The 24,095-nt window shown below is 42.9% G+C and overlaps 1 protein-coding gene and 1 pseudogene across 1 annotated transcript in view; one reads left to right on the plus strand and one right to left on the minus strand.

Annotated features, from left to right (window-relative positions):
• The window catches only part of XKR4 (XK related 4), a 327,389-nt gene that overhangs the window by 232,408 nt on the left and 70,886 nt on the right, over positions 1-24,095 (plus strand). The gene's annotated exons all lie outside the window — the stretch shown is intronic.
• LOC103080056 (60S ribosomal protein L4 pseudogene) lies at positions 2,946-4,277 on the minus strand (annotated as a pseudogene).

The raw sequence follows: 24,095 nt of genomic DNA on the forward strand, positions 1-24,095 counted from the left end.
GCAGGAATAAAAAACTGGGATCATTTCCTGTTGACTGATTTAAGAAAGGCCTTTTTTTCACGGTACTGCTCACTCATGCATGGGAGCCTATATGTGTGCAATCGGGAGGGATGAGCTCCCATCACACTGAGCCAGATGCAAGCAGGAGCAGAAAGGAGCAACTGATTCAATTGGTGTGTAAGCATCCTTAGCATAAAACCACATGGAGATTCACTCCCCGAAGCTCACAATGAGCTTCTGATTGCGGAAGGACAGGCCTGCTGAGAGCTGCCTGTGGAAGGTTTTGTCAGCACTTTCATTGTGATTCTAAGTTTCCACAGCTTTCCACTCAGCTGTAGAAAAAGTCCGAGAGTCCGTGAGGCTAAGGAGACTCCAAACCTCCAAAACTTTTAAAACATCCATAATTTTATCACTTCACACACCTGGACCATTTTATAGGGCGTGAAGTTCTCCAGTGTAGCGTTGAAGTGTAGGCCTTTCCAGTGTGTAGGCTTCTGTGAAGGCAGGTGCCACCAGATTTTTGTTAGCTAAAACATTGAGTTGAAATTCAAATTAAAGAAAAGCTACAACACATCTGCTAGTATGTAAAAAGGCAATAGATATTTTTAACATAGACCTCTGGAATAAATGACTGAGTAAAGAAATGCATAGATTTTTAAATTCACAGATTTTTTAAAACTCAATGCAGATAAGTGAAGAAGATATTAAAGAAAAGGCATTTGAAAAAAATTTCATTTTCCAAATGCTTCGTGAGCCCAGAAGAACACATTGTTTTTCCAAATTTAAAGATGCTATAGGGAATTTTGTGAAAGAGAGGGTACTGGGTCTTAAAGAATGAGTGAAATGAGTTTGAACGTAGAAATGTTTGGGAGGCAGCTCTGCTGGGCCCTGAGGAGAAAGTCAGAGCGTGGGGTGCATGTGCTGTAACACTACCGACTCCCAGAAGTAGGAGGGGAATGCTTTGAACTTGATCTTGAAGCTTGAGGGTCCTGAACATCTTTGTCCATATAAGGTCCAGCAACACATCTCTCAATAATGGAATACAATGTCTTAATTAAGACCTGAAAAAAATTCATCATTATTTATTACATTATTTACTGGACAAACATTTGTTGAGTCCCTATCCATGGCAGGCACTGATTTGAATGCTAGAAGAATGATGACCAAGACCAGTCAGTGAAACAGAGGAAGTAAGAGAGAAGTGGGATCATCAGAAGAGCACGGTGATATGGTGGCCAAGGCGGTTATTTCAAAAGAGATGCTCATGAGGGACCAGCCAAGACGAGAGCCGAATAGTCTATTAGACTCTATTAGTCTGTTAGGCAATGATGACATCACTGCCATCGGGACAAGAAGAAAATCAGTGAAGTGACTAAGAGGACAAGTTTCAGGAAAGAGACATAAATGTAAGACATAAGCCATGTGGTGAACGGTAGGCTTGAGAAGCAGAGCAAAAGCAAAATCTTTATCTAATCCAGTTCCTGCTCTCCTACCCTAGTAGTTAACAAACGTTAGTGTGAGTTAACAAAGGTGACAGTAGCAGGTGGAGCTGGGACCGGAGCCCAGCGTTCAGGGCTCCTCTCATGGATAAAGGACCCCAACATGGAGATCCCCATCAATCCATCATGAACGATCTTTTACGTTTTCACTCACCTTGTAGCCTTCAGTGTGTTCCTTAACCACACTGAGAATTTGCTTCTCTGATTGAAAAAGAATTTCCTGATCTAAGTCGCCACGTTGTGTTAGAATCACATCAACAATGATAAGGACCTTAACCTCCTGTCTGGCACTTGGGGGTGTCAAGTGGTCCACGTGGGCCATTTTCTCCCTTCCTTCCTTCCTGTCTCACATGCAGAAGGGAAAGGGCACCCGTAGCGTGTTTCTAAATTTGCTATGAAATGAGGTTTCAAAATTCACATTTTCTTTCTCTTTTAAATGGATGTAAACCCATTTGAATTGATTTTCCCTAACCTTGGAATTAAATCCGAGCCTGCTCTCCCCCTGAGCGCTCTCTGTGGCCTTGGTCACTTCTGCCCTGCACGGCCAGTGCCCACTGCCCGTGTTGTGATCTTGACTCTTAACCTCAGAGGTGTCCCAGTAGGGTTTTGAAACCTCAGGGATCTTCCAGCAAATGCCACTTAGACTTTGATCTGTCCACTGACCTATATTTTTAGCGTGAGGTACATTCAGCCTTGACGTTTTTTGAAAGAATATACATTTATGAGGAAAACAAATGTGCATTTTCTTTACATTTTCCAAGCACATCGTCTTCATGCCATTAGACATGGAAACTAATCTTTTTTCCACAAGCTTATTAGCATTCATATTGTAAGTTTTGAGATATTTTCTACAGTCTAAGAAAGTATAAGATTCCTATAATTGGTGGTCATATTTTCTTCATTTTTTAATAGACTTTATTTTTAAAAGCAGTTTTAGGTTCACAGCAAAATTGAGGGGAAGGCATGGAGGTTTCCCATATAGTCCCTGCCTCCACAGAGGCATGGCTTTCTCCGGTATCAACATCTCCACCAGATGGCACGTTTGTTACCAGGGATGAACCTGTATTGACACACCGTTATCACTCAAAATCCATAGTTTACGTGGGGTTCGCTCTTGGAGTTGTATACTCTGTGGGTTTGGACAAATGTATAATGACATATATCCATCATTATAATATCATACAGAGCATTTTCACTGCCCTAAAAATCCTACGTTCTCCTCTTGTTCATCCCTCCCTCCCCCCCAATCCCTGGCAGCCACTGATCTTTTTACTGTCTCCATAGCTTTTCCCTTTGCAGGATGTCATATAGTTGGAATCATACAGTCTGTAGGCTTTTCAGATAGGCTTCTTTCACTTGAGTCATATGCATTTTTTAAAATCAGGTCTTTATTCAAAATCAGCTGTCCAAAATGATTTAACCTCTACGTAATAAGCAAATTTAAGGTTATGCAGCAGCCTTCTTTTTCTCTGAGGTGGGTCTCTTTTCTGCGGGCTTCTTTTCAGCTGCTGGTTTCTTGGTCACTGCAGCCTTTTTGCCCACCACAGGCTTCTTCTGCTTCTTAATGCCAACAGCCTCCTTTCCTTTCTTCCCCACCGCAGGCGTCTTGCCTGGAAGCCCCTTGTCATCTGATTTGCCTTCTAGTGCTGCTGCTGCCCTATCCATCCGGATTCTGTGGTTCTTGGCCTGGTGAAGAACGGTGTTCCGGCGCATGGTCTTCGCATGTGGGTTGAGCTTCAGAGTGATTCTTAGGCTTTTCGGTGGACTCCTCTCCGGCACTCTGATGAATCCTCTCGCGTGCTGCCCGTGAGATCTCTTTGGATCTCTGGGCTTTTCAAGATTCTGCTAAGGTCTGTACTGAGCGTCATGTGCATATGGGGAGGTTGCAGTTACTCTTGAGGGGAGCAGCTTTACGCCAAGTGCCATACAGCTCATCTAACTTGCAGAAAGCACTTTCAGTCCAAATGCAGGAATGTAGCACATGCCCACCTGGAGCAAGTTTCAGAAGGTTCGGTTTGCTCACATTAGGCAGAGTAATTCCAGGGATGCTTCTGAATGCCTTGATGATACCACTGTCCTCATTATAGATGATGCAGGGTCCCCTGCGCTGGATACAGCGACGGTTTCTCATTTTGCCTTTGCCCGGTCTCATTTGCTGAGAGGCGTAGACCTTTTGGATATCATTCCAGGCTTTAAGTTTCTTCAGAAGCAAAACAGCCTCCTCGGTCTTCTTGTAGCCTTCATCTTTATCTTCAACCACCAACGGAAGTTCAGGAACTTCCTCAATACGATGACCTTTAGACGCGACCAGCGCTGCTAACGCCGAGGCAGCCAGTGCAGAGCAGATGGCATACCCCTTCGGTGTTGAATTCACTCTGCGGTGCCAGCGTCGCCAGGTCTTGGTTGGCGCAAACACGTGTCCCCCAGGACACATATTTCCAAGAGCATCCTGGACAGAGTGGTGAGTCCTGCCACCTTGAACCCGGGGAATTCGAGCCACAGCTCTGCCAGTACCCAAGGCTCAGCACTGGTTTGATGACCTGCTAATTCACTGACAGCATAGGGCTGTCTGTTGTTTTTGCACAAGTTGGTGTGAACAAAGTTCACAATAACTGGTCAAGTGGGAGCCTTGAACACAGCAGGCAAAGTGACATTTTTGCCAGATGACTCCCCCTTTTTGGAGTACACTGATATCAGTGGACGAGCACACGCCAGGGCGGGGAGAGGAAAAGGCCACGCTCCTCTCAACCCGGCGGCTCCCACAGGAAAATAAGTCATATGCATTTAAGGTCCCACCACGTCTCTTCATGGCTTGTGAGCTCATCTCTTTTTGTGCTGAATAATATTCCAGTGTCTGGATGGACCACAGTTTATTTATCCATTCACCTACTGAAGGACATCTTGGTTGCTTCCCAGTTTTGGCAATTACGAATAAAGCTGCTGTAAACATTTGTGTGCAGGTTTTTGTGTGGACGTAAATCTTTCAATTCCTTTAGGAAAATACCAAGGATTATATGATAAAAGCATGTTTAATTTTGCAAGAAACCACCAAACTGTCTTCCAGGGTGGCTGTACCATCTTGCATTCCCACCAGCAATGAATGACAATTCCTCACCAGCATTTGATGTTATCAGTGTTTTGGATTTTGGACATTTTAGTAGGTGTATAGTGGTATCTCACTGCTGTCTTAGTTTGCATTTTCTTGATGACATATGATCTGGAGCATCTTTTTATATGCTTTTTTGCCATGCTTCTTTGATGAGGTGTCTGTTAAGGTCTTCCACCCATTTTTTGAGTTGGGTTGTCGTATTTTTTTTTATTGTTGAGTTTTAAGGGTTCTTTGTATATTTTGAATAATAATCCTTTATCAGTTGTCTTTTGCAAATACTTTCTCTCAGTCTGCGGCTTGTCGTTTTGTTTTCTTTTTTTTCTTTTTTTTTGAGGTACGCGGGCCTCTCACTCTTGTGGCCTCTCCTGCTGCGGAGCACAGGCTCCGGACGCGCAGGCTCAGCGGCCATGGCTCACGGGACCAGACGCTCTGCGGCACGTGGGATCTTCCCGGACCGGGGCACGAACCCGTGTCCCCTGCATCGTCAGGCAGACTCTCAACCACTGCACCACCAGGGAAGCCCTCATTTTGTTTTCTTGATGGTGTTTTTTACAGAGCAGGAGTTTTTCATTTTAATGAAATTCAGCTTACCCATTATTTATTCTATGGATCATGCCTTTGGTGTTGCATCTAAAAAGTCATCACTATACTCAAGGTCATCTCAGTTCTCTCCTATGTTATCTGCTAAGGGTTTTGTAGTGTTGCATTTTGCAGTGTGATCCTTTTTAAGTTAAGTTTTATGAAGTTTATGCGGTTTGTGTCTGGGTTCCGTTTTTCTTGCACGTGGATGTCTAGTTGTTCCAGGACTACTTGTTGGAAAGACCATCTTTCCTCTGTTGGCTTTGCTCCTTTGTCAAACATCAATTGACTACATTTACGTGGGCCTCTTCTAGACCCTCCATTCTGTTCTATTGACGTGTTTGTCGGTTTTTCACCAGTATCACACTTCTTGATTACTGGGGCTTTATAGGGAATCTTCAGCTTGGGTCGAGGGTCAGTCCTCCAACCTTATTCTTCGCCTTCTGTATTACGTTGGCTGTACTGGGTCTCTTGCCTCCTCCACATGAACTTTAGAATTAGTTCATCAATATCCACAAAATTACTTGCTGGGATTTTGACTGGGATTCAATTGAATCTATAGATCAAGTGGGGGAAGAACTGACATCTTGCCAATACTGGGTCTTCTTTTTTTTCTTCCGTGAACATGGCATACCTTTCCATTTATTTAGTTCTTTGATTTCTTTCATTAGAGTTTTATAGCTTTCTTCATATAGATATTGTACATATTTTGTTAGATGTATACCTTACTATTTCATTTTGCGGGGTGCCAATGCAAATGGTATTTAAGGTAAAGGGCATGACAGACTGCTTCTCAAGTTATAACACAATATCTGAAAGTCATAATGCCTAATGACAATGACACTTGTCCCCAACCTCCACCACCGCCCAGAGGATGAGAGAGAGAGATGCAGCCTGCCTCCTCAAGGAACAGAATGGAGAGAGAGTTCAGATTCAACGGACTTTGTTGTGATCTTGGCTCCACCACCTAATAACTTTGAGCTGCGGCTCATTTCGCTACTTGTCTGCCTCTATTTCTTCATCAGAGGAGTGGGGAAAGCAATCCCTACCTCATAAGAAAGGCACCTGGAAGAATTTGCTGAGACATTGTGAAGGACAAATGCCCTGAATCAGGCCCAGTATATGGCAGGTACTCAAGAAGCATCCTCTTACATCACATGGGGAATAGTTAACTCTGATGTCTTGTCTACATCACTGCTTCTTCCTGGAAGGAAGGAAGGAATGAAGAAAGGAAGGAAGGAAGGAAGGAAGGTAGAAAAAGTCAACGAACTGAAATATCAAAAGTCAAAGAAAAACACCAGAACTCCGTAAGTTCATTGTGCCTCCATGCCCCAGTGGTGCCTCAATTCTCCACTTACTTGATGCTGGTCAGGATGCTTTGCCTGCACCTAGTGAATACAGGGGGGAAAAATGTGAAACAATAATCTGGTATTATCAGACCCCAGAAAAGTAGTTCTGGAAACACTAATTGGATTTTCTTCAACCTTTTTAAATTTAGTGCATTCTTGGAGAAGGTCACACCTCTCCTAACACTTAAAAAGAGAATTTGTGAGCGAGATTGTGTACAAGTAATACCTATTGGATTCTCCAGGCAACGTGTTGCCATGGTACCAATCAGATTTCATCTTCATCAAGGAATAGAAATTAAAACTGACAATGTTTGAGTGTAACTGTTTTTGTTGGTCCCCATAAGCAGTGTGAGGGCTTGAAAAGGGAGGAGGTCTAGTTTTGTTGCTGTTTTCTGGTTTCAAAACAATACTGCATTAAAATGAGTACAGGGGCTTCCCTGGTGGCGCAGTAGTTGAGAGTCTGCCTGCTAATGCAGGGGACACGTGTTCGAGCCCTGGTCTGGGAGGATACCACATGCCGCGGAGCAACTGGGCCCGGGAGCCACAACTACTGAGCCTGCACTTCTGGAGCTTGTGCTCCGCAACAAGAGAGGCCACGCTAGTGAGAGGCCCACGCACCGCGATGGAGAGTGGCCCCCTCTCGCCGCAACTAGAGAAAGCCCTCACACAGAAACGAAGACCCAACACAGCCAAAAATCAATAAATGAAATGAGTACAGTCCAGTGAGTTCAGAGAAACAAAGAATCCCCCAAAGGAGCTCATTATTCTTATAAATTTACATTATCAAAGGATGCGGAGGGCTTCCCTGGTGGCGCAGTGGTTGAGAGTCCGCCTGCCAATGCAGGGGACATGGGTTCGTGCCCCGGTCCGGGAAGATCCCACTTGCCGCGGCGCGGCTGGGCCTGTGAGCCATGGCCGCTGAGCCTGCACATCCAGAGCCTGTGCTCCACAACGGGAGAGGCCACAACATTGAGAGGCCCACGTACCACAAAAAAAAAAAAAAAAAAAAAAAAAAAATTGAGGACAGTCTTAGACACCTATGGGACAACATTAAATGCACCAACATTCGAATTATAGGGGTCCCAGAAGAAGAAGAGAAAAACAAAGGGACTGAGAAAATATTTGAAGAGATTACAGTTGAAAACTTCCCTAATACGGGAAAGGAAATAGCCAATCAAGCCCAGGAAGTGCAGAGAGTCCATACAGGATAAATCCAAGGAGAAACATGCCAAGACACATATTAATCAAACTATCAAAAATTAAATACAAAGAAAGAATATTAAAAGCAACAAGTGAAAAACACCAAATAACATGCAAGGGAATCCCCATAAGGTTAACAGCTGATCTTTCAGCAGAAACTCTGCAAGCCAGGAGGGACTGGCAGGACATATTTAAAGTGATGAAAGGGAAAAACCTACAACCAAGAATCCTCTACCCAGAAAGAATCTCATTCAGATTCAACAGAGAAATTAAAAGCTTTACAGACAAGCAAAAGCTAAGAGAATTCAGCACCACCAAACCAGCTTTACAACAAATGCTAAAGGAACTTCTCTAGGCAGGAAACACAAGAGAACGAAAAGACCTACAATAACAAACCCAAAACAATTAAGAAAATGGTAATAGGGACATACATATTGATAATTATCTTAAATGTAAATGGATTAAATGCTCCAAGCAAAAGACATACACTGGCTGAATGGATACAAAAACAAGACCCGTGGGCTTCCCTGGTGGCGCAGTGGTTGAGAGTCCGCCTGCCGATGCAGGGGACGCGGGTTCATGCCCCGGTCCGGGAAGATCCCACATGCCGCGGAGAGGCTGGGCCCGTGAGCCATGGCCGCTGGGCCTGTGCGTCTGGAGCCTGTGCTCCGTAACGGGAGAGGCCACAACAGTGAGAGGCCCACAAACCACAAAACAAACAAACAAGCAAACAAAAAATAAGACCCATATATATGCTGTCTACAAGAGACCCACTTCAGACCTAGGGACACGTACAGACTGTAAGTGAGGGGATGGAAAAAGATATTCCATGCAAATGGAAATCAAAAGAAAGCTGGATTAGCAATTCTCATATCAGACAAAATAGACTTTAAAATGAAGACTATTATAAGAGACAAAGAAGGACACTACATAATGATCAAGGGATCAATCCAAGAAGATATAACAATTTTAAATATTTATGCACCCAACATAGGAGCACCTGAATACATAAGGCAAATGCTAACAGCCATAAAAGGGGAAATCGACAGTAACACAATCATAGTAGGGGGCTTTAACACTCCACCTTCACCAATGGACAGACATCCGTAATGAAAATAAATAAGGAAACACAAGCTTTAAATGACATTAAACAAGATGGACTTAATTGATATTTATAGGACATTCCATCCCAAAACAACAGAATACACTTTCTTCTCAAGTGCTCATGGAACATTCTCCAGGATAGATCATACCTTGGGTCACAAATCAAGCCTTGGTAAATTTAAGAAAATTGAAATTGCATCAAGTATCTTTTCCGACCACAACGCTATGAGACTAGATATCAATTACAGGAAAAAATCTGTAAAAAATACAAACACATGGAGGCTAAACAATACACTACTTAATAACGAAGTGATCACTGAAGAAATCAAAGAGGAAATCAAAAACTACCTAGAAACAAATGACAATGAAAACACAATGACCCAAAACCTATGGGATGCAGCAAAAGCACTTCTAAGAGGCAAGTTTATAGCTATACAAGCCTACCTTAAGAAACAAGAAACGTCTCAAATAGACAACCTAACCTTACACCTAAAGCAATTAGAGAAAGAAGAACAAAAAAACTCCGAAGTTAGCAGAAGGAAAGAAATTATAAAGATCAGATCAGAAATAAATGAAAAAGAAATGAAGGAAACAATAGCAAAGATCAATAAAACTAAAAGCTGGTTCTTTGAGAAGATAAACAAAATTGATAAACCATTAGCCAGACTCATCAAGAAAAAAAGGGAGAGGACTCAAATCAACAGAATCAGAAATGAAAAGGGAGAAGGAACAGCTGCAGAAATACCAAGGATCATGAGAGATCACTGCAAGCAACTATACGCCAAAAAAATGGGCAGCCTGGAAGAAATGGACAAATCCTTAGAAAAGCACAACATTCCAAGACTGAACCAGGAAGAAATAGAAAATATAAACAGACCAGTCACAAGCACCGAAATTGAGACCGTGATTAAAAATCTCCCAACAAACGAAAGCCCAGGACCAGATGGCTTCACAGGCGAATTCTATCAAACATTTAGAGAAGAGCTAACACCTATCCTTCTCAGACTCTTCCAAAATATAGCAGAGGGAGGAACACTCCCCAACTCATCCTACGAGGCCCCCATCACCCTGATACCAAAACCAGACAAGGATGTCACAAAGAAAGAAAATTACAGGCCAATGTCACTAATGAATATAGATGCAAAAATCCTCAACAAAATACTAGCAAACAGAATCCAACAGCACATTAAAAGGATCCATAAAACCATGGTCAAGTGGACTTTATCCCAGGTATGCAAGGATTCTTCAATATATGCAAATCAATCAATGTGATAAACCATATTAACAAATTGAAGGAGAAAAACCATATAATCATCTCAATAGATGCAGAAAGAGCTTTCAACAAAATTCAACACCCATTTATGATAAAAACTCTCCAGAAAGTAGGCATAGAGGGAATATACATCAACATAATAAAGGCCATATATGACAAACCCACAGCCAACATCGTTCTCAATGGTGACAAGCTGAAACCATTTCCTCTAAGATCAGGAACAAGGCAAGGTTGCCCTTTCTCACCACTATTATTCAACATAGTTTTGGAAGTTTTAGCCACAGCAATCAGAGAAGAAAAAGAAATAAAAGGAATCCTAATCGGAAAAGAAGAAGTAAAGCTGTCACTGTTTGCAGATGACATGATACTATACATAGAGAATCCTAAAGATGCCACCAGAAAACTACTAGAGCTAATCAATGAATTTAGTAAAGTGGCAAGATACAAAATTAATGCAGAGAAATCTCTTGCATTCCTGTACACTAATGATGAAAAATCTGAAAGAGAATTTAAGGAAACACTCCCATTTACCATTGCAACAAAAAGAATAAAATACCTAGGAATTAACCTACCTAAGGGAACAAAAGATCTGTATGCAGAAAACTATAAGACACTGATGAGAGAAATTAAAGATGATACAAACAGATAGAGAGATATACCATGTTCTTGGAGTGGAAGAATCAACATTGTGAAAATGACTCTACTACCCAAAACAATCTACAGGTTCAGTGCAATCCCTATCAAACTACCAATGGCATTTTTCACAGAACTAGAACAAAATATTTCACAGTTTGTATGGAAACACAAAAACCCCGAGTAGCCAAAGCAGTCTTGAGAAAGAAAAACAGAGCTGGAGGTATCAGGCTCCCTGACTTCAGACTATATTACAAAGCTACAGTAATCAAGACAGTATGTATGGTACTGGCACAAACCCAGAAATATAGATCAATGGAACAGGATAGAAAGCCCAGAGATAAACTCACGCACATACGGTCACCTTATCTTTGATAAAGGAGGCAAGAATATACATTGGAGAAAAGACAGCCTCTTCAATAAGTGGTGCTGGGAAAACTGGACAGCTACATGTAAAAGAATGAAATTAGAACACTCCCTAACACCGTACAGAAAAATAAACTCAAAATTGATTAAAGACCTAAATGTAAGGCCAGACACGATAAAAATCTTAGAGGAAAACAAAGGCAGACCACCCTATGACATAAATCACAGCAAGATCCTTTCGGACCCATCTCCTAGAGAAATGGAAATAAAAACAAAAATAAACAAATGGGACCTAATGAAACTTAAAAGCTTTTGCACAACAAAGGAAACCATAAACAAGGCGAAAAGACAACCCTCAGAATGGGAGAAAATATTTGCTGAAGAAGCAACTGACAAAGGATTAATCTCCAAAACACACAAGCAGCTCATGCAGCTCAATATCAAAAAAACAAACAACCCAATCCAAAAATGGGCAGAAGACCTAAATAGACATTTCTCTAAGGAAGATATACAGATTGCCAACAAACACGTGAAAGAATGCTCAACATCACTAATCATTAGAGAAATGCAAATCAAAACTACAATGAGGTATCCCCTCACACCGGTCCGAATGGCCATCATCAAAAAATCTAGAAACAATAAATGCTGGAGAGGGTGTGGAGAAAAGGGAACCCTCTTGCACTGTTGGTGGGAATGTAAATTGATACAGCCACTATGGAGAACAGTATGGCGGGTCCTTAAAGGACTACAAATAGAACTACCATATGACCCAGCAATCCCACTACTGGGCATGTACCCTGAGAAAAGCATAATTCAAAAAGAGTCATGTACCACAGTGTTCATTGCAGCTCTATTTACAATAGCCAGGACATGGAAGCAACCTAAGTGTCCATCGACAGATGAATGGATAAAGAAGATGTAGCACATATATACAATGGAATATTACTCAGCCATAAAAGAAACGAACTGAGTTACTTGTAGTGAGGTGGATGGACCTAGAGTCTGTCATATAGAGTGAAGTAAGTCAGAAAGAGAAAAATGAATACCATATGCTAACACACATATATGGGATCTAAAAAAAAAAAAAAAGGGTTCTGAAGAACCTAGGGGCAGGACAGGAATAAAGACGCAGACGTAGAGAATGGACTTGAGGACACGGGGAGGGGGAAGGGGAAGCTGAGACGAAGTGGGAGAGTGGCGTGGACGTATACACACTACCAAATGTAAAATAGATAGCTAGTGGGAAGCAGCCCCTAGCACAGGGAGATCAGCTCGGTGCTTTGTGACCACCTAGAGGGGTGGGATAGGGAGAGTGGGAGGCAGACGCAAGAGGGAGGGGGTATGAGGATGTATGTATACATATAGCTGATTCACTTTGTTATAAAGCAGAAACTAACACACCATTGTAAAGCAATTATACTCCAATAAAGATGTTTAAAAAAAAAAAAAAGTGTGATGAGAAGATTGGGCAGGTACTTTATTATCCCATTGTCACTTAAAAGGAAACAGAGCTGCAGAAAAATAACTTGTCTAAGGTCATGGGAAGGAAAAAGGACAGAACCACGATTCAAATGTAGACAATCTGACTGCAGAAATAGCACACGTACCCACTCCTCTATACTACAAACCGTATTCACCATTAATTGTCTCCCATTCTGTCTTATATTTTAATGTACATTTAGTGAAGGGAGGAGTCGAATTAGAATCCTGAGACTATTCCACACGTCTCCCTTGTGAATCATCACTGGTGTTCCCGCATCATTTGAGGACACGCTGCAGAAAGTGCAACATCGCACGGGAGGACTTTTCAAGACGAGAAATGGCATATGTCAGAGCAGAGGGCAGGAGGGCGTGTTTCGGGAACAGCAACTTGCTCTCCGTGCCTGGAGGTGACCAGTGGGGTTGTTGATGGGAAGTTGTAGGCTAAGCTTGGAATAGCCACTTGGAGTCAGATCTTCAGGCAGAAAAACCATTCAGGGAAAATACTTTTCCACTTCCCTGGGAGGCAAGGAAGTGTACCTTGGGAAAACTGGGTAAGATACCAAGTGTGTTATTTTATATTACTTCATTGGCTGTGTTTAACTTGTCAGGTCATGGTTAGCGCAAGAACGGCTTCAGGGTCGGAGCAAAAGAGTCCTAGAAGTAGTAGCCTTGTAACTTACCATTTAGCTACTGAGATATGTTTACCAAGGGAGAAAATAATAGCCAAAGATAGGATGAGAAACGGCAATTCCAGGTGAGGACTCTGGGCTTTTTACTTTGTGTTTCACTAAATCGTTGGACAGAATGACTAAAGGAGTTGAATTTATTCTGACTGAAGGAGAAGAATCCCTGAAAACAGGGAGGTGGCAAAGCACCGTGGAGACATTTACCTACAAATTAGTAAACAGGGGATTAGGCATAATGGCGGTAAATACAGGCTGTGAGGAAACTCAACCGAAGCCAATAGCAGAGAGTGAGCGCAAGGTGCCTCTGAAAGCATCCCTCAGCCCACACGAGGTGTGTTTATAAGGTAGCAAGCCTTATTCTTTAGCAAATATATCCAACTTACAAGTTTCAAATAATTATTATCACCTCCTAACCAGATTCCATGGGTAAGCTTAGTGAATTATCCTCATGGCTGGAAATACACCAGGGACTACTCTGAGAATCGCCATCATGGCTGGTGGCCATTCTTTTGAATGCCCTTAATACGACAAATAGTATTTTTATTTTCTTTGAGAGTAGGTGTGAGTTTTGGAGAATGTAAACAAAATTTACAGAATTAAGTGTAGTAAAGAAGGGGCCTCTAAATTTGCAATACACTGTAGGGCCAACCAGGAAGGGATTATTATAAAGAAAGAGATAGGTGTTATTGCCAGCTCAGCTCAAGGTCAGGAGCATCATAAATCAGAACCAGCAAGGGCAAGGGCAGGCTGGGGCTTGGCTCCTATCCTAAACACTGTGTTGGCAGCAAGAGGCTTCTCAGATATTGAGGTTCTGCTTTGCTGGTTGCCCCACCTGATGCCATATGGTGTATCTACAGAATATAGCTAACACCATTTCTATAATAGGATATTATGTACTTATGTTCAACTTCATCAGTAAATACATTTTGTTGATTTTTTAAAATAACGTTTCATGTCAGCTTTGAGCATTTAAAGATTTCTATGGACATCTTTTTTGAACTACATTTTCCATTAACTTCGCAAATTTCACCTTTAGGGTCCAAAATGATCTCTTACCTGTTACTTGGGCTTTTCAATAGTTTTCCCAATTCTTTAACATTTTCTCACTTTATAGCTAGGCTACTTGTGTGGGAACAATTGATAATTTAAGTAAGATAAGTCCATTAGAAGTAACTTATTCACACTATGAACAACTGCCTGTGAAGGACAAATAAATAGACTTACTTTAGAAAGATGTCAACCTCTTACAGACAAGCATTAGCCTTTTGGCAGTCAGCTGTCACTTTATGGCCAGCAGTTAAGTAACTAAAGGGTTGTATTTCTATTTGTCTCATTACCATGTATTAATCAGTCAAGTCTGTACCGAGCATCCATTATAAGCAAAACCACGGGAAGCCAGTTGCTTTTCGAGACAGTGTAACATCATCGATCTTCTGAGGGCTTAGAGCAGACTCTGTCAGCCTTTCCCCACCAACTTTCTTCTCTCTCTTTTTCTTCCCCTTCCTCTCACCCTCCTTCATTCCATAAAGATGCAGTAAGAACCCACATTTAGTTAGGAACTAACTAGTTTTTCCCCGGTGAAGAGCTTTAAGGTGATCGCTGCCGAGAGCTGACAAGCATTACAGCTCAAAAGTTCACAGAATGCCCTAAACACAGCCGGCTGCCCCCTCCCAGCTTGACGACCAATCAGCCTGTATTGCTCACTCTTCCAGGGCCCATTTATGCCCTCAACCAGCCGGCTACAGCCTTGGAGAAAGAGGAAAGCAGAGAGCAGCCCCAGGAGTAGTTTCTGGAAGAGAAGGTGTGTATATATATAAACACGGATATATATGTCTGTGTTTATATATGTATATATGTATTTGATTACCCTAAAACCTGTTTTATAGTATCCTTATATTATTTCAAAATATTGACTCTGTTTCTATTGGTATCTGTTAACATTAGGAAGGCTAAACAATGTATGTGCGTGTGTGTAGAAATGGGTGATAGGTAGATGATAGATGATAGATACATAAATAGACATAGATAGGTAATAGATAGGTATTTAGATAGGTATTTATAATACCTTCCTTCCATGATTAGGGACCAGAAAATGTAACCTGAAGTCATCTTTAGCTACCGTGATGGGCAGCAAACCTGTTGTCTTGTGTGTTTGGATGCTGGGGTAGAGTCATTTCCCAAGAGCTCCCAGTCTGAAGAAAGATCAAGTAAACAGCCGCTTCCGTGCTAACTACAGAACTGCCCTCACGTCCATTTGTCTTCCTCGTCCTATCGTGGTTGCTTTAATTTTTGTGATCAATACATGACAAGAACCACACTGCACAAGCCTGCACGGCCCTTGCTCAGCACACCCGTGTCTCACCGCCTTAGTATATACAGCTCTTGATTCCTGCCTTTCTTGCTGGCTGCCTTGCAGACGAGAAGAAGACAGTCGATATCCAGGGGCAGAGAGAACGGTAACTCTTGTGAGACATTCACCTGCCCATCACGGCAGAGGCATAACGTTGTCTGGACCCACTTCTCTCAAAGGTGGATTAATGACTACTTGCCTTCCTGCCTCACAAAAAGCGCAGATTACATCTTTGAAGCTGTGTTGTGCTGCGGCTCTATGCGATTTGACATGTTCGCAAAATCTCTGTCTCTCCGCAACGAAAAAGGTGTCTGTTACAATTCGTGCAAGAGTTTGATGCCTTAGTGCACCAGGTGATTTAGACGTTTCTTTTTTTTTTTTTTTTTTTTTCAAGATGTTGCGGGGAGGGGGTTATTAATTAATTTATTAATTTTTTTGCTGTGTTGGGTCTTCGTTTCTGTGCGAGGGCTTTCCTTAGTTGTGGCAAGCGGGGGCCACTCTTCATCGCGGTGCGCGGGCCTCTCACTATTGCGGCCTCTCTTGTTGCGGAGCACAGGCTCCAGACGCGCAGGCTCAGTAGTTGTGGCTCATGGGCCCAGTTGCTCTACGGCATGTGGGATCTTCCCAGACCAGGGCTCGAACCCGTGTCCCCTGCATTAGCAGGCAGATTCTCAACCACTGCGCCACCAGGGAAGCCCCAGATTTAGACGTTTCTTTTAAAGTGCTTTTCCGCTTCGTGAGCGTGAAGACCTGTTTGCCTGAAACATCATTGATGTGCTGGTTCTCCTAATACTCTTTGGACCAGAGGAGAAAACCTCGCCTATTTTGAAGTCAAGCCATCAGAATTGTAATGGTCAGATTAGACATGTGTAGCAGAGAATTAGGCATGACAGCCTGGATGGGCAAGCGGAGAGTGGGCAGGAGAAAGGGCGAGGAACTCTAATAACAGCCGACAGTAAAGCCGCTGCCCACATTTCGGGATTTGCTCCCTAAAAGAAGCTTAAATGACCGTCGTGATGCCAACTGTCATCAGGAAAGCATAGCTAGCTGGCTTTATTGTTTGCTTCGTGAAACTTCAAAAATCCCATCACCTTTTTTACGGTGAGGAGAGCTGAGAGATGCCAGCATGTTTTCACCTCTGTGCTTCCAAGATGCTATCGGTTCTAAAGCAACGAGATGAGATAGAGAAACATTACAACTCAGGATTTGAATGGCACTTGACTCTGAGAAAGACCCAGAGGCCCTGATGAGCCAGTGAGGAGTACACAGGATGGTACATACACTCCTGCTGCCTTTCGATTCCCCTGATCTTTTAATTTTGGAATATGGTCACCTCCAGGGTGTTTGGACAAGGAGGTTCGTTCAGAAGCACACTCTGAGTCCAAGAAGGGTAAGACATACCCCAAATGGAGTAGTTTTATAATCATAATTTCACTGCTGCCTCTTACAAGGTGTGTTCTGAGGGCCTCTGTTAAAGGGGGACAACGCCCAGTGGAAACTGGCCTCCGTGACTCGGTGCCGGGGCCCTGCTTTCTAAATCCTTCCATTTGTATGCAGGACGGAGCAGCATCTAGACCCCACGGCAGGGCCATGTGATGCTGAGCCACCCTGAAAACACACGTGGATTTTACAGTTTTCACTAATTTGTGGTCGATCTGTTGACCTTGGACTCAGCAATGAGATGTGTCCTCATCCTCAGCCTCTGGGTGTAGGACATCTGGTTGGAGACATGGCCTTTGGACAAGAGTGACTTGACAGTAATAAGACTTGTAAGATATATGTAACCAGTACTGTAATGAAGACAGTCAAGTGCTTCTCTGATGGAATCTTTTCTTCCAGCCTCTGGATTGAGTATCAGAAATAATGATAAAAACAAGAGTCGCCTATGAGCATTGCCTGTACAGACACAGGACTCAGGGTGCACGGGCATCGCTCAGCTTTCCCAGCACCTCTCTGGGTGAGGTAGATGCTGTTCCCATCTCAGTGCACAGGTGAGACTGAGCCTCAGAAAAGTTAAGTACCTTGCCCATGATCATAGAGCTTTTACATATACATATATAATATATATTAAATATATGTATATATTTAATATATACATACATAACATAGAGACCCAGCTCTCTATATGCTATAAAGACCCAGGTCTGTCTGACCCCTGAACTAAGGTCTCACCTGCCGAGGAACTTTTGTCTGCATGTGTGCCAACAAGCATTTGACCCGAGCCCTATCTTTTATGAGCATTGTGATTTGGGGCAAATTATTTAATGCTTCTGAGGCTAATTTGCCCAAGCTGTAAAGTGGGAACAATAGTACCTACAGATTGTTGAGAAGGTACAGTGGGGAACATAGTGTCTAATATGATATCTGGTACATATGAATCACTCAGTGTCTATTGAGGGAATAAATGAGAGAATGAATGAAAGAATGAGACTCTGATTCTTAATTCCTTTTACTCTTTCAGAAAGTCAGCAAATATCAAAGGAATGGGAGGAAGACAGGGAAGCATTATTGACCGAAATTTTCCATAAGTTCTTTGTTGGAAATGTACCAAGAGTTCATAGTAGTTCTTAGTAAAAAAAAAGATTCACATATTTTTACGCTCGTTGCCCAGGTCCAAAAGCCTGAGCCAGGAAACCAGAAGGATGACAAAGCACAGTTACCCTTCTCTTCGCTTCCCTGGCCTGGCAACACACTCATCACTCCCAGGGACTCCCATGAGGTCCTGCGGTGTCTGCAGCAGCCTAACTGGAGAGTCTCCAGACCATAGGGAGGCTGGGAGGCAGGGACGGGGCACTCTGTGACACCCTCCCCACGTGGACCATGGTCAGAAAGGACCGTGTAGGGTCAGCCTCACGTGGCGAGTATTCAGGTCCTTATTAAGGGTGGAGGAGGCTTCAGGGAAAAGGGGAAACGGTCAGGAGTCTAGCTGTGCTGCTGATACGGATTCCCTTAAATGACCACCCTATGGGGGGAGGGAAAGGAACTCCAGGCACCTGATTATGGGGTTGTAGTGGTCATTAAAGTGACTTTCAATACCCCACCTGAGAACCGCTGACCTAGAAGAGCTTCAGTGTCACCTATGGGTCCCATTATCATCAGCTCTCAGCCTGAGTGTCCTGGAGCCTTCCTGGTGTTCATGCGCCTGCTGGGAGAAGCATCGTAGAAGAAGCAGAGAGTCTCTGGGTCAAATGCACCTGAGCTCAACACCCAGCTCCACCACCTACTCCCTGTGTCACCAGGGAAGTCGCTCAGTTTCCCCGAATCGTAGTTTCCCGTTTTGCAAAATGAGTTTTAAAATGCTCTCTTCCAGGGCTTTAGGCAGGAATAGGTAAGAAGGCCAGGTGCCAGTGGATGCTCGAGAAACTCCTAAGAAATGTCGAAGGACACCAGAGCACTGCACAGGCTTATTCTTCTTGTTAACTATTTTAGCTAAGAGGTCTCATTTGATTATGTTCCATGTGGGTGTTTTGCACAGGGAGAAAGCAGGTGATAGGCAGAAAAGAGATGAATGGTTAAAAAAAAAGAAAAACAAGAGGCTTCGGTTGGGACAAAACATATTTTTGATGCTGCCTAACCTATGGTATTTAATTTTAGGAAAACCTCTAAATATGATTTGCTCAGCTATAGATTGAGGATAGAGGCATGCTACGGTAATTTAGACCAAATAAAACACTCTTATGCTTCGACCATATACATAATATAAGTACTGAAAATATGGAAATCTGTGACCCTAGGATCGCTTAAAAAAATAACCTGTAGGAGAAAAAGAAGTGTCTTCCATTCAGTTCCAACAGCCAGAAAGGGCTGCGCGAGGGAATTCTGGGTGAGGGAATTCTGATTGCCTAGAAGCGGAGAAAGCACAGCTGTCCAAAAACTAAAACTGAAATACTTTTGCTGCAGTAGCTTTTCTGCCTTTAATCCCTTTAACTGACTGCTCCCAGCTACCCTGAAACACATCTTCATCTGTTTGAAATAAATCGTGTTGAGCCGTCTGAGTGGAGCTGGGGGATGATGGAGAATCGCTTCCTGTTCGTTTGCTGTGGGAAGTTGATTCCCCTCTATCGTTTGTTTGCCTTGGGGGGAGAAAAGAAGAAATAAGTAAGGCCTTTTGAAATGGAGATGGAGAAAGTTCTCTCTCTTCCCTGAAGGCCTCTCCTCTCGTCTCTGGATTCACCCTCCTTGTCGCTGCATCTCTCCGATGTTTCCCTTCCAGAGTCCTCTGCCGCTCACAGGGGAAGGAGCTCGTGATCCTGTGCCCGCGTACCGCAAAAAAAAAAATTAAATTATTCCAAGAAAACGTTCTTAAATCCAGGATCTCCCATGTTGCTATGGAGGATTCTAAAAAAAAATAAACAAACAAAAATTACATCCTACTCAAAAGTGATTTTTTTAAGCCACAAGTCCCAGCCCCCAGCAAGATGAAGAAAGGCATCTACTCCTCAATTGAGAAACAGAATTTTTTAGAACCCGCAAACTCCAGTCTTATTAATAGAGCAGGGATAAGACATGACTCGGGGTCACATGCAGACCATCTAGGAACAGGGTGAGCTGAGAATGTTTCTGCAAGCTCTTAGTCAGTTGACCACTCACCAATCTATAACACTGACACCCAAAACACAAAATGGAAAAGCCGGCTAGAAACCAGAGACCAAGACCTGCTGTGCTGTGGGACTGAGGCCAGCCAGGAGAAGTGGGCCAGCATCCCTCCCTGTCCCTGACCATCAGTGTCTGTCTTCCAGCCCAGTGAAATGGAATTTGATAAAGGATCTAGCCACCCGGTGCAGTGAAGTGGCCCAGGTGCAGTAATGATCCATCACAGTGGGCGCCAAGTCCCCAGGCCCAGAACTGCCTGGCGACTCTCAGGCTACACTCAGCCATGAAGGATGGTGGCAAAACATCCTGTCAGCTCACGGACACGGAAGCGGCTTCCCTGACAAGCCTGCTTCCCTGGAAGATGCTCATCTTAGGAGATTCACATTTGGTCTCCGCAGATCAGGCAGGGAGATTATTCAGGGAAACATCGTATGGCAAACAATTTCATAGGGCTCCAGACAGTAGGGAACTCTCAGACCTGTGGCTGGCAACCGGAAAGGGGCAGCTGGGTAGATGCTAACTCATGTGGACTTATGCACAGATCCCTTTACCAGTAACTGAGGGAAAGTAGAAAAGAACCAGAGCAAGTGCTGGTGGTCTGTGGGCTGTGTCCTGGACCAGCTCTCTCTCAAGCTCTGGCATCCACTGATCAACCGTGAAAATGAGAACCCACCTCTCTATAAATCTGAGGAAGGAGGAAGCAATTACACGACTAAGTTGTCATTCTGTAAATTGTGACCCTTGTCCATAGTTCTCAGATAAGTAAAGGGGAAAGTAACAACCTCTCTTATTTAAAAAAAAAAAAAAAAAAGCAAAATCCAGGAAGTTATAATGGCAGAGCCAAGAACAACTATCCAGAACCCCAGTCCTTGGTCCAATATTCATTTCTTTATAACTTTTGTACCAGGTGCCCTTGGCTTACCCAATGCACACTGTCCCTTTCCTTCAGTCACAAGAGGCCACTGATGAAATTGAGACATTTTAAGCCCTCAAAAAACTCATTTAGTTCTCAGATAAGTGAAGATAATTTGAAACAATTGAGACAAAGAGTCATCGGGTCCCTTCTTGCTAGTCAGCCTGGTTGGAATAGGAGACTCTTAGCTCAGGAAGAGCCAACCATGTCGAGTTCAGGACGTGAGAAGACTCGAGAATATGCCCTCACACCCCTGTCCCCACCATGCACACGCAGTGCCTGAATAACTTGACTAGAGTTGCAGAAACCAAATGATTTCCTGCCATTGAAGAATGGAGGAAGGAGAATGATTTGCCCTTTCAGGTGCCCCAGGAGGCAAAGAAGAAATTTCTGAAACTGTCCAAAGTGGCTTTGATGAGAAAATAATTAAAGCCACCAGCAGAACTGCCCTCAGGTTTGGGTCAGATAACAAAATCATTGACAGTGATGGTCGACCAGAAGGATGATAATCAGAAGACAGATTAAACCAGTTCACCCTGGGTAATTTTATAGACATTTCCAGCTCCTTCAGTTAGTAGTATTTAGTCCAAAATCATGTATGTATATATAATCATATATATATATAATATATATATATATATATATGCATATATATAACCATATATATGACAATGTCCTACTGGCTTTTTTCTTGATATGAGAAGAAATGAAGATACAGAAGCCAACTGCTATACTGACCCTAAGATATACATGTCTTCACTTTCCTCTCACCATCTTCACTTAAAGTTTCTTCCCCTTATGACTTCCTCTTGTGATGGCAGCAAAAGAGCACCCTTTAAATGTCCTCTAATATAAACAATTTTTAAAAACTCTATTTCTCGAAATTGAGTTATTTGTAGCGAGGTGGATGGACCTAGAGTCTGTCATACAGAGTGAAGTAAGTCAGAAGGAGAAAAACAAATACCTTACGCTAACTCATATATATGGAATCTAAAAAAAAAATGGTTCTGATGAACCTAGGGGCAGGACAGGAATAAAGACACAGATGGAGAGAATGGCCTTGAAGACATGAGGAGGGGGAAGGGTAAGCTGGGACGAAGTGAGAGAGTGGCATGGACATATATACACTACCAAATGTAAAATAGGTAGCTAGTGGGAAGCAGCCGCATAGCACAGGGAGATCAGCTCGGTGCTCTGTGACCACCTAGAGGGGTGGGATAGGGAGGGTGGGAGGGAGACGCAAGAGGGAAGAGATATGGGGCTATACGTATGCTTATAACTGATTCACTTTGTTATACAGCAGAAACTAACACAACATTGTAAAGCAATTATACTCTAATAAAGAGGTTAAAAAAAAAAAAGATTAAGAAAAAAAAAAATCCTCCCGGATTAGGACACGTAGTTTCTCGAGGCAGAAGTCCTGTGTGTCCCCCTTTGCCTGGCAAAGTAATAAAGCTATCCTTTTTTACTTCACCCCCACCCACCAAAAAAAAAGTAAGCAAAAGAAAAAAACAAAAACAAAAACTCTGTTTCTGTTCAAATCCTTCAAAACTCAGTCTGATTTCTATCAATTTGCGTAACAACCAGAACAGCGTGTTCTGTTACGCAAGTGACATCTGTGGGTCCCAGGCCCACGGCTTCCGCGTCTCACAGAGGTCTCAGTGACCCTCTTCTTCCACTCCGTCATGTTTTTCTATGCAAAGATAAAGACAACAGACTAATACAGGACAAGAATATAAGAATAAATTTTTAGGTGACAATACTCTTTTGCTGCTTATTAGTGACAGTTGTATGTATTGCTGATGAACACAAGCTCATTCCCTATGTACTTTCAAATGATTACTCATTTTTACATAAACTGTGGCTTTTTGACAGTAGAAATAGAGATTATGCTTTGATTTATGTTTGTATGTTACAATTTCCCTACAGCCAATATCCTCTCCATATACCTGGAACCACCAGATGCTGGGAGAGGCAATTCCCTACATCATAAAGAAATAATGAAGCCACGTCAGTTACTCAAGCCTTAATTGTGTTTTCTACAATAGAAAGAGAAACCTCCGCAGAGATTATGCTTGAAAGTCAGTCATTAATATATTAAGATTGTGAAGAATCAAGGAAATGATTTGCAGGTCAAATGGAAGCCTTCTCTTACATCCAGTTACCCAGCTGCATCGTGGTCCTTAAAGGCAAGATTTATTCACATATTTACTAATAAGGTGTTCATTCAGCATTTGCTCTGTGTGAGGCTCATTTCTGGGATCTAGAGGAATTCAAAATTCAATAGCTGTGAGTTTCTATCCTCCAGAAATTTACAGACAAACAGGAGAAATGACGCATACCTGTGATAAAGGTTAAAAAAGGGCGAATGTCACAAGTGAATGTGTTAGTATTTTAACCACAAAGGACAAGGGACAGAAAACGCAATTGGAGTTTAGTAGAGGGAAAGCTTCTGCATCTTTAATATAGTATATTAATTACTTACTGCTGTTCCATAAATTATCCCAAAACTTAGAGGCTTAAAACAACAAATATTTGTTATCTCATACTTACTATCGTACAGGAATCTGGGTGTGGCTGAGCTGAGTTCCTCTGTCTCAAGGTCTCTCCTGAGCTTCCAGTCAGGCTGTCACCTGTGGCCACAGTTTCACCTGAAGTTTCAACTGGGGTGGGGTGAGGAGGGGTATCTACTTCCAAGCTTCCTAGTGTGATTGTTGACCAGTCCCCTCGCCCTGTGGGCCTCTCCGCAGTGCTGCCACGTGATATGACAGCTGGCTTCCTCGTGGCGGGTGGTCTAAGAAACAGCACCCGAGATGGAAGCCACAGGTTTTTAATAACCTAACCTCGATGTACTGTATTCTATTCACGTAGTCTAGCCCACATCCAAGTGTACGGCACTAATCAAGCACGCGAAGGTGGGGATCACGGGGACCATCTCAGAGGTTGCCTACCACAAATA

Source organism: Lipotes vexillifer, unplaced genomic scaffold (assembly GCF_000442215.2).
Source record: "Lipotes vexillifer unplaced genomic scaffold, Lipotes_vexillifer_v1.1 scaffold69, whole genome shotgun sequence".
Taxonomy (NCBI): Eukaryota; Metazoa; Chordata; class Mammalia; order Artiodactyla; family Lipotidae; genus Lipotes; species Lipotes vexillifer.